We start from the raw sequence: 12364 nt of genomic DNA, 5'->3' as shown, positions 1-12364 counted from the left end.
GATTTCCTCAATGTCTGTTGTTATGTCCCCCTTTTCATTTCTGATTTTGTTGATTTGGATGCTCTCTCTCTGTCTTTTGGTTAGTTTGGATAAGGGCTTGTCTATCTTGTTGATTTTCTCAAAGAACCAACTCTTTGTTTCATTAATTTTTTGTATTGTTCTCTTTGTTTCTATTTTATTGATTTCAGCTCTCACTTTGATAATTTCCTGGCATCTATTTTTCCTGGGAGACTTTGCTTCTTCTTGTTCTAGAGCTTTCAGGTGTGCTGTTAAGTCACTAGTGTGGGATTTCTCCAACTTCTTTATGTGGGCATTTAGTGCTATGAATTCCCCTCCTAGTACTGCTTTCATAGTGTCCCATAGGTTTGGATATGTGGTGTCTTCATTTTCGTTGATCTCTGGGAAGTCTTTAATTTCTTTCTTAACCCATTGTTGATTCAGTTGGGTATTATTCAGTTTCCATGAGATTGTAGGTTTTCTGTAGTTTTTGTTGTTGTTGAAATCCAACTTTAGACCATGGTGGTCTGATAGAACACAGGAGGTTATTCCAATTGTTTTGTATCTGTTAAATTTGTTTTGTGGCCAAGTATGTGGTCGATTTTAGAGAAGGTTCCATGGGGTGCTGAGAAGAAGGTATATTCTTTTTTGTTAGGATGGAATGTTCTGTAGATATCAATTAAGTCCATTTGAGTCATGAAATCAGTTAAGTCCTTTATTTCTTTGTTAAGTTTCGATTTGGGAGATCTGTCCAGTGGTGAAAGTGGGGTGTTGAGGTCTCCCACTATTAATGTGTGGGGTTTTATATGTGATTTAAGCTTTAGTAATGTTTCTTTTACATATGTGGGTGCCCTTGTGTTTGGGGCATAAATGTTCAGAATTGAGACTTCATCTTGGTGGATCTTTCCTGTGATGAGTATGTAATGCCCTTCTTGATCTCTTTTGATTGATTTTAGTTTGAAGTCTATTTTGCTGGATATCAGGATGGCTACACCCACTTGTTTCTTAAGACCGTTTGATTGGAAAGTCTTTTCCCAGCCTTTTATTCTTAGGTAGTGTCTATCTTTGAATTTGAGATGTGTTTCTTGTATGCAGCAGAAAGATGGGTCCTGCTTTTGTATCCATTCTGTAAGCCTATGTCTTTTTATAGGTGAATTAATTCCATTGATATTGAGGGAAATTAATGACCAGTGATTGTTCATTCCTGTTATTTTTTGGTGTTGATGTGTGTGTACTTCTCTTTGTTGGGGTTTACTGCTGTGGCTTTATCTATTGCCTGTGTTTTCGAGGGTGTGTCTGACTTCCTTAGGTTGGATTTTTCCTTCTAGTGCTTTCTGTAGGGCTGGATTTGTGGATAAGTATTGTTTAAATCTGGCTTTGTCATGGAATGTCTTGTTCACTCCATCTATGATGATTGAAAGTTTTGCTGAGTATATTAATCTAGGCTGGCATCCATGGTCTCTTAGTGTCTGCATTACACCTGTCCAGGTCCTTCTGGCTTTTAAAGTCTCCATTGAGAAATCAGGTGTTATTCTGATGGGTTTGCCTTCATACATCACTTCGCCTTTTTCCTTTGCTGCTCTTAATATTCTTTCTTTATTCTGTACGTTTAGTTGTTTAATTATTATGTGGCAAGGGGACTTTTTTTGGGGGTCTAGTCTGTTTGGTGTTCTATAGGCTTCTTGTATCTTCATAGGCATTTCCTTCTTTAAGTTGGGAAAGTTTTCTTCTATGATCTTGTTGAATATATTTTCTGTGCCCTTGAGTTGGTATTCTTCTCCTTCTTCTACCCCTATTATTCTTAGGTTTGGTCTTTTCATGGTGTCCCAAATTTCTTGGACATTTTGGTTCATGACTTTGTTGGCTTTAGTGTTTTCTTTGACTGATGAATCTATTTCTTCTACCGTATCTTCAACGCCAGAGATCCTCTCTTCCATCTCTTGCATTCTGTTGATTATACTTGTATCTGAAGTTCCCAATCATTTACTCAGATTTTCTATTTCCAGCATTCCCTCTGTTTGTGTCTTCTTCATTTTTTCTATTTCCCTTTTCAGGTCTTGGACTGTTTCCTTCATTTGTTTCATTGATTTTTCTTGATTTTCTTTCAGTACTTTATTGTTTTCTTCCAGGACTTTATTGATTTCTTCTAATTTGTTTGCCCTTTCCTCTAGTTGTTTACAGCGTTCTTCCCATTTTTTTGTCTTTTCCTCTACACAAGCCTCTAGCTTCTTCATGATATCATTCATAAGGCTGTTTTCTTCTGCTTCTTCCAATTTCTAATGTTCAGGTCTAGGTGTTGGAGGAGGGCTAGGGCCTGGTGATGCTGTATTGCTATTCATTTTGTTGTATGTATTTCTGCCTTGACGTCTGCCCATCTCCTTGTGGTTCGTTCTTGTCCTTATCTGCACACTTGGTTCAGACAGAGCTGTCAGATTCAGGAAGTCTCTCTCTCTTGTCCAGATGGGAGCTCTCTTGTCCAAATAGGTAGCCCAGGGCAGGATGGGAGCTCTTGTCCAGAAGGGAAGTCCGGGGCAGGATGGGAGCTCTTCTTCTTTCTTTCTCTCTCTCTCTCTCTCTCTCTCTCTCTCTCTCTCTCTCTCTCTCTCTCCTCCAGAAGGGAAGTCTGGGGCAGGATGTGAGCTGGGGGCTGGCCTCTAAGTTTCAGGAAGAGTCTTGGGGCTCGGGCAGATGGGCGTGGGGGCAGGGCTTGGAGATTGCAGGGTCTGCCAGGGGTACTGGAGAAGGGGATCCTTCCCGGTGGGGCTAGAAGGGAACCTGCCCGGTGGCCAGAACCTGGGGCCAAGTTGGACAGGTCTTCTCCAGAGTGGCTAGTGCCCAGGGATGGGGTCCGGGGCAAGCTAGGGCACTCACCTGTGCTCCAGAAGGGAAGTCCAGGACAAGATGGGAGCTGGGGGCCGGCCTCTAAGTCTCAGGAAGAGGCTGGGGCTCAGGCGGATGGGCATGGGGGCAGGGCGTGGAGACTGCAGGGTCTGCCAGGGGTCTTGGAGAAGGGGATCCTTCCTGGTGGAGCTAGAAGGGAACCTGCCCGGTGGCCAGAAACTGGGGCCAAGTTGTACAGGTCTTCCCTGGAGTGGCTGGTGCCCAGGATGGGGTATGGGGCAAGCTAGCCTACATAGAACTTTTTTCCCTGTGTTCCAGCATCTTTGGTACAGGGAGGTATTTTGCACACTATCAAAAGAGAAATGCAAACATCAAACCAGCCACTAACTCTTTATCTATAATGGTGCACTACATGTAAGATATGCCAGGGCAATGTTGACACAAAGCTTGTGAGAGTAAACAACCAATAAGTCATCCAATTTAAGACCCACTCCATGAGATGGAACCCACACCCAACACTGCTTAAGTGACCAAAAACCTGAGTCTAGATAGCCCAGACACCTAAGACAAAACCAAATATGACTGGTCTAAATGTGGCTATACTCATAGATCAGTGAGTGCCTTGTCAACCATCTTCAGAGAAGCTTCTTCCTGAAGCAGATGGTAAGAAATACAGAGACTCACACCAGACAATATGCAGAAAGTGAAAAACCTTGTAACATTCAGCCCTAAGTGTGATGTCTCCATCAAATTCCTCCCCTCAGAACTCAGGGAACCTCTTGAAAGAGGAGGCAGAAAGAAAGTAAAAGGCAGAGGGAATGACGGACACCAAGAACATAAGGTCCTTTAAGTCACCATGAGCAAAGCTCATATGAACTCTCAGAGACTGAGGCAGCATGCACAGAGCCTGTATGGAACTGTACCAAGTCCTCTCCCTATATAACTTCCACTTTAGTTTTTTTTATAGGATTCCTGAGTGTGCAAACTAGTGGGTCTCTGACTCTTGTATCTTCTCTTCGGCTTTTTCTTGCTGCTGGTTGGCCTTGTCCAACATCAATGTAAATTTTTTTATCTTATATTTTATTTTGTTATATCCCTAAAAGATGAATAAATAAATGAATGTAAATCTAGTCACTGGGGTAAAGGTTATCAACTGAACTGTCATTTATACTTGTTGGGAAAGGGTAAACCAGTTTTCTCTGATAGCATTATGTTTTCAAAGTTTTCTACACTTGAAGCTACTGTTTGTGATAGCTATTTGGCTTCAGATAGAAATATTCCTTTATTAGAAAGTCAAACAGGGACTAGAGAGATAGCTCAGAGATTAAGTGCCTGTCACCATTTGCATGTTATTGTCCCCATAAGCACACAGGGAGTGGCACTATTAGGAAGTGTGACTTTATTGGAGTAGATATGGCCTGGTTGAAGGAAATGTGTCATTGTAGAGGTGGGACACAAAGTCTCATATATGTTCTGAAAGGACTGGATGGCCAAGCCAGGGCCATAACAGGCTCCCTGGAAGCACTGACATGGACCAGGCCTTAGTTTTGATTCACTAGAATGAGCTGGAGCTGAGCAAGCAAGCAATTCTCAGGAAAACCACAACTTAGGGGCAACCAATCAAAAGGTTCCCCCCAGCCTCCTGCTGGCTCAGCAAGTGCCTCCAAGCCCCTTCTGCTGGCTCAGCAGGCCCCCAAGCCCCTTCTGCTGGTTCAGCAGATGGCCCCCAGACTTCTGCTAGCTAAATATAGCTTTCCCTACCCTATAATCAACAAGCCCCTAGACACTAGACCACACCACCACCAATGGGTCCCTAACCACTACAGCCTCCCACCAATCAGCTCCCAGACTAATCTTTCCTCCACCAATCAGCACAAGATTAATTCCTCCTCCCTGGAATTCCCCTAACTTTGCTTAAAAGGAACTTGCAGCGCCCCCCTTTGGGGTTGCTATTTGCCACCCCAGCTGTTGGAAACAATAAACGCTCTTGCTAAATTGCAAGAGCGTTTAAAAATTTATGTGACTGTTGGTTTTTCTTGAGGGCTTCTCTCGGACCCTAACATGTTCAAGCCATGCCCAGTGTCTCAGTTTATTTCCTGTTGCCTTCAGATCAATATGTAGAATTCTCAGCTCCTTCTGCAGCACCATGTCTGCCTACATCCTGCCATGTCCCACCATGATGATAATGGACTAAACCTCTGAAACTGTAAGCAAGCTCCAACTAAATATTTTTTCCTTTATTGAAATTGCCATGGTCATGGTGCCTCTTCACAGCAATAAAAACCCTAATTAAGGCAGTTCCCTTGCTGTCCTTCCAGAAAACCTAGTTCAGAAAACTATCCACTTGGGACATTTCACAACTGCCTGTAACTCCAGTTCCGTGGATCCCAATGCCACCCATACACATGGAACATACAGACACATACATATATAAATAAAAAGCTTAAAATCTAATAAAAACTGAACACGTCTCTACTGAATTAAAAATGAGTCAATAAATCAATTGAACACTTTCTAGAATTGAATAAAAATGAACATCCAACATGCACAAATGTAAGGAACACAAAGAAATCTGTTCTGAGAAGTTCATAAGGGCCTACGTTTAAAAATTATGCTTGCAGCCGGGCAGTGGTGGCACACGCCTTTAATCCCAGCACTCGGGAGGCAGAGCCAGGAGGATCTCTGTGAGTTTGAGGCCAGCCTGGACTACCAAGTGAGTTCCAGGAAAGGCGCAAAGCTACACAGAGAAACCCTGTCTCGAAAAACAAAAAAAATAAATAAATAAATAAAAATTATGCTTGCAATTTAAAGGCACATCTGGAAATTCTAGAACAAAAAGAAATCACATACCAAAAGAAGTAGACAGAAAGAAAAAATCAAACTCAGAGCTGAAATCAATAAACTGGAAACAAACAGTAAGTCCATTCTGACTAGAGTGAGACAGAATCTTAAAATAATTCTTTTTTGTCAATTCTAATAACTTAATTTTAACTTACAATACCAAGTACATGGTATGGATTTGGGGTTTTCTTCTTTTAATACATGTTAAATTAAAATATAATTATGTAAATTTATTTTCCTTCTAGCCCATCTTCTACTTAAAGTTGTTTTAATTTGCATTTGCCTGGCTGCTGTGGATGCTGAACATTGTTTTAAGTGTTTCTTAGTCACTTGCATATCTTCTTTTGAAAATTTTCTGTTCATTTCCATATCCCTTTTTTAAAATTTTTATTTAAAAATTTTTTGCATACATTATATTTTGATCATATTATTTCTCTTCCACCGGTGAATCCCAGAAGGCATTTACAATTGATACGTGCTGGGAAAAGGAAAATTATTTTCTCCAATTGAGTGTCACTGGGTATATCAACCACAGTTTAGGGCAAGTCTTAAGACCATACTCCATTTTTTTAAAATAATTTTTTTGATTCTTTGGGAATTTCACATTATGCATCCCAATCCCATTCATTTCCCAGTCCCTCTGTACCCACTTTTCACTTTTGTAGTGTCCCCCACCAAAGGAAAACTTAAAACAAAATAATAAAAATAAAAGAAAAATAAGAACATTAATTTAAAAAAACAAAAACAAAAAACCACTTCACTCCTCCATCTTTCCTGACTCTCCATTGCCTCTTTATTTGTCTTAGTGGCATTGGGTGCTGTGGTGTATCATGTAGTAAACCCTTTTGTCCAAACAACTTCACTTGCAAATGTTCATTGTGTACTGTTGTTGGTAATCTTCAAGGCCTCTGGCTTCTGATACATCATCAATGCTGGACCCTCATCAAATTTCCTCTTGGATATCCTCTTGTTGCCCTGAGTCATGGGGATCTGGCAAATATGGTTCCTCAGGGCCAGTCCCTTCACACACTCCAGCAGGTCATAGATGGAGTAGAAGTTGAGGAGTGCCAACTCAAAACCCTGGATGTGTGGGTACCTGGGTAGTAGCTGAGTTGATCAATCTGGGCTACTAGGACCACCTCCCTCAGGTAAGGAGCAAAGCCAGCTCTCCCATGCCAGTGGTGAGGGGTGGGAGCAGCTTTCCTAAATACAAGGGCCAGCTCTCTCATGAAGGACAGGGCCAGAGTGGGGTCAGGATAAACTCTGCCAAAAGGGAGGCAGCTCTCTCTGGGCCAGTGAGGAGCAGGGCCAGCCCAGCATGACTCTCACACTTGAACACATGATTCACATGGGTTCCTATAGTAACACACTCATAACCTATTTTTAATGTTCAGAATTTTTTAAAAGTTCTTTGTGTAGTCTAGACACTAATCATGTGTCAGATGAATAGCTGGCAAAGATCCCCCCATCCTGTGAGCTGCCTATTGGTTCCCTTTATACTTTTCTATGCTGTACAAAAACTTTTCAGTTTCTTAAGAACCCATTTGTTGATTGTTGGTCATATTTCCTGTGCTACCTGAATCTTTTTCAGGAAGCCTTAACTGTGTCTCTAAACCAAAGAATGCACCCTAATTTTTCCTCTATTATTTTCAGTGTGTCAAGTCTTATGTTGAGGTCATTGATCCATTTGAAGTTGAGTTTTGTCCAGGATGAAAAACAAGGCTCTAGTTTTATTTTTCTCTATGTTAAAATCCAGTTGCCCTAGCACCATTTGTTGAAGATGCTATCCTTTTTCCCATAATATATATTTTGGCATCTTTGTCAAAAATCAGGTAACCGTAGCTATGAGGACCTATATCTGGGTCCTCCATTCTATTCAATTTATCAGTGAGTCTGTTTCAGAAAGTATCATGCTGTTTTTATTATTATGGCTCTCTAGCATAATTTCAAATCAGGTATGCTAATAACTAACTCAGTATTCTCTTTGTTCAGGATTGCTTTGGCTATCCTTGGTCTTTTGTTTCCATATTAATCTTGGGATACTTTTTCTGTGTCTGTGAAGAATAACACTGACATTTTCATTAGGGTTATACTGAATTTGTACTTTTGATAGGATGAACTTTTACTTTTGACAGGGTGGTCATTTTCAGAAACGTATTCGTCCAATCCATGGCATGGAATGTCTTTCCATTTTCTATTATCTTCAAATTTCATTCATTGGAGTCTGAAATTTTTCATGATAGATGTCTTCCATTGCATTGGTTATATGTATTCCTAGAAATTAAAACAGTTTCTAGATACAGAGAATAATATTGTTTCTCTGGTTTCTTTTTTAGTTTGTCTTTGATATTTGAGAAGGCTAAAGATTTTTCTTTGTTAATTTTGTATCCTTCCATTTTGCTGTAGTTATTTACCAGCTCTAAGAGTTTTTTGGTGAAATGGCCTCTTAGGCATAGAATCCACCAAAATAACATTGCAATCCTTAACGTCTATGCACAAAACACAAGGGCACCCACAAGTTCATAGAAGAAACACCACTATAGCTTAAATCATATTGGCCCTCACACACTGATAGTGGGAAACTTCAATATGCCACTTTCACCAATAGACAGGTCATCTAGACAAAAATTAAACAGAGAAATTCTGAAGTTTTCTGAAGTTATTTAAAAAATGAACCTAACAGATATTTACAGAATATTTCAGTGAAACACAAAAGAATACACCTTCTCTGACCACATGGAACTTTCTCTAAAATTGATCACATACTCAGACACAAAGATAGTCTCAACAGATGCAAGAAATTTGAAATAAAATTTTACATTCTGTCTGACCACCATGGATTAAAGTTAGATATCAACAACAACAGAAACAATAGAAAGCCCACAAACTTGAGGAAACAGAACAACTCTCTACTTAGTGAAAAAAAACTGTCAAGACAAAAATGATGAAAGAAATTAAAGACGCTCTAGAATTGAATGAAAATTAATATGCAGCATACCAAAATTTATGGGACAGAATGAAAGCTGCTTGAAAAGGCAACTTCATAGCAGTAAGTACCTACATAAAAAACTGGAAAGATATTATATTAGCAAGTTAGAAGCACAACTGAAAGCTCTAGAACAAAAAGAAGTACCATATACAAAATGAGCAGAAGGCAAGAAATAATCAAATTCAGGGGTGAAGCCAATATAATAGAAACAATAACAAAAAGACATACAAAGAATGAATGAAAAAAAGAGTTTATTCTTTGAGAAAATCAGTAAGATTGACAAACCCTTATACAAATTAACTAAAAGGCAAAGAGAGAGATTATCCAAATTAACAAAATTAGAAATGAAAGGAGAGAAAGACATTGAGGAAATCCAGAGAATAATAAAGACATACATTAAAACCTTGTACTCCATCAAATTATAAAATCTAATTGAAGTGGATAGTTTTCTCAATAGGTTCCATTTACCAAAGTTAAATTAAGAGTAGATAAACAATTTAAATAGACTGATAACTCCCATAAATAAAAACAGTCATTAAAAATCTCCCAAACAAAAGAAGACCAAAGCCATGTTGTTTTAGTGTAGAACTCTACCAGATTTTCAAAGAAGAGTTAACACCAATACTCCTCAAATTATTCCACAAAATACAAACAGAAGTAATACTGACCAATTCATTTTACAAGGCTATAGTTACCCTGATACACAAACCACATAAAGACCCAACAAAGAAAGAGAATTACAGACCAATTTCTCTTATGAACATACATGCCTACAAGAACACATCCAAAAGATCATTCACCATTGTCAAGTATGCTTCATCTTAGAGATGTAGGGATGATTCAACATATGTAAATTAGTAAATGTAATCTACCATATAAAGAAATTCAAAGACAAAAAACAAATGATCATCTCATTTGATGCAGAAAAGACATTTGACACAATCCAACACCTCACCTCTTCATGATAAAAATTCTAAAGTGATCAGGGATACAAGAGACATACCTAAACACAATAAAAGCAGTTTATATCAAGCCATAGCTAACATCAACTTTAAGGGAGAGAAGACTCAAAGCAGTTCCACTAAAATCAGGAACAAGTCAAGACTGTCCACTCTCTCCATATCTATTCAATACAGTATTTGAAATCTTAGCTAGAGCAACAAGACAACTAAAAGAATTCAAGGACATACAAATTGAAAAGAAAATTCAAAGTGTCTTTATTTGCAGATGATATAATAGTCTAGATAAGTGACTCTAAAAATTCAACTAGGAAACTCATGAAGGTCTTAAATATTTTCAGCAAAGTGGCTGGATACAAAATTAACTTCCAAAAATCCATAGCCTTCCTACATGCAAATTACAAACACACTGAGAAAGATTAAAGGGAAACAGCACTTCTCACAATAGCCTCAAATAATATGAATATCTTGGGGTGAATCTAACTAAGCAAGTAGAAAAACTTGAGTGATTAAAAACTTGAAGTCTTTGAAGAAAGAAACTGAAGAAGATATTATGCTCATGGATTGGTAGGATTAATACAGTAAAAATGCCCATCCTATCTGTGGGGGCCCACAGAGAGCCCAGCTTGTGACTTGTTTTCATCTTGACTCAAGGTCGGAGAGTCCAAGTTTGTTTCCCCCTCCCCCACAAGGCTGTTTAATAGAATGTTTTGGCCAAAGGCATGGTTACTAGGTGTCTTATACTTCAAGGCCTAATTACAGGATGCTTTCCATAAGGTGTGGTTGCCAGATGTCTTGAGTACTAAGGAGGTATTTACACTTGACTGTACTTTGTTCCTTGAACCATGATGTCCTTGAAAAGGAGAGGTCTTTTTGCCTCCCTTGCTTTAGGTATATAAAGGCTATGAGTAATAAACTCAGGCATCTGTAGTATCGACCCAGAGCCCTCCCAAAGCTATCATGTGTCTGTGTCTTTTTCCTCATCTACATATCATAGCTATCATTTCTCAATTCCACACTACTCCCTTCAGAACTGTTCAACAGGTCAGATTCAATGCAATCCCATCAAAATTTCAACACAATTCTTCACAGATCTTGAAAGGACAATTTTCAGCTTCATGTGAAGAGAGAGAGAGAGAGAGAGAGAGTTAGCTAAGATAATCGTGAATAGTAAAAGAACAGGTCTCACCATTCCAATTTCAAGCTCTACTACAAAGCTATAGTAGTAAAAACAGCATGGTATTTGTTCTGAGGTAGAGATCCAAAGACCACTCACCTTGACCAAAGTCTGAATTGAGAATCTTTATTAAGCTCTTTGCAACTGTTTGGAGAGAAAACTTTCTCACAGAGAAACCCTAAATACATTTTGTAAGCCTTTAGAGGCAAAGAACATAGGAAAAAGTATACCCAGGTTGGCAATTGCAATTGCAGTGGAAGTAAAACAAGAAACCAGTTTAACAGAAGTCAAAAACATCCAGTTAGCTGGGACCTTTCAACCTTGAGTTTCCAGAGTGGGGGTGGGTATCTTCCCAGCGGACTTTTCACAGTGGGGCTAAAAAAGCAGGGGTCAATTTCAGGTTAAAACAAAGATGGTTCCAGCTGAGACATGATGGAGGAACCTTTGCTTTGTCATAGTATTGGCAAAAAAAAACAAGACACATTGATCAATTGAATCAAATTTAAGACCCAGACACAAATCCACACACCTATGCAAAACTAATTTTTTTTTTTTTATAAAGAAGCCAGAAATACACACTGGAAAAAAGAAGGCATCTTCAACAAATGGTGCTGGTCAAACTGAAAGGCTAAATTTAGAAGAATGCTATTGGTGAAATTATTAAGGCCACTCCATGTAGTTAAAAGGGAGGTTTATTTAATGGTGTAACTTACAAATGAAGGGATAGGTTGGTCACAGGGTCTGGGAAGGATGTAGCGCAGTCCCGCGGTGTTCTATGGAGAACTCTGCTCGGTCCATCTCCAGCATCCAGGGTCTGGGGACCAAGAGAGGGCGGTGCATCCAGATCTTGGGTCTTCAGAGCCCTCTCTTGGCCCCACCTTATAGGCATGATAGTTACCGAAGCCTCATTGGGGGTTGGAACTTCCAGACCAAAGCTGGAATGGCTACCCACTACAGAATGCAAATAGATCCACATCTATCACCCTGCCCAAAATTCAACTCCAAATGGATCAAAGACCTCAACCTAAAACCAGGTACTCTGAACCTAATAGAAGAGAAAATGGGGAATAGTCATGATCTCATTGGAACAGGGAAAGATTTTCTGAATGGAACACCATTAGCATGGGCACTAAGATAAAAAATTAATACAAGGGACCTATAAAACTGAGAAGCTTGTGCACAACAAAGGGCACTGTCATTCAGACCAAGTTGCAGCCTACAGAATTGGAAAAGATGTTTACAAACTACACATCCAATACAGGACTATTATCTAAAATATATATAAAAAACACAAAAAATCTAGATATTAAGAAGACAAATATCCCAATTCAAAAATGGAGAACATACCTAAACACAGAACTCTTCAAAGAGGAAACTCAAATGGTGCCTGAGAAATATTTAAAGAAATGTTCAACATCCTTTGTCATCAGGGAAATCAAAATGATTCTGAGATTTTATCTTACACTTATAATGGCTAAGATCAATAACACAGGTGACAGCTCATGTTGACAAGAATGTGGAGTAACTTTACTATACAGGATTCTTTTAGCTATCCTGGGT

Source organism: Peromyscus californicus, unplaced genomic scaffold (assembly GCF_007827085.1).
Source record: "Peromyscus californicus insignis strain IS unplaced genomic scaffold, ASM782708v3 Scaffold_7__1_contigs__length_154581171, whole genome shotgun sequence".
Taxonomy (NCBI): domain Eukaryota; kingdom Metazoa; phylum Chordata; class Mammalia; order Rodentia; family Cricetidae; genus Peromyscus; species Peromyscus californicus.
This window is presented reverse-complemented; position numbering follows the sequence as displayed.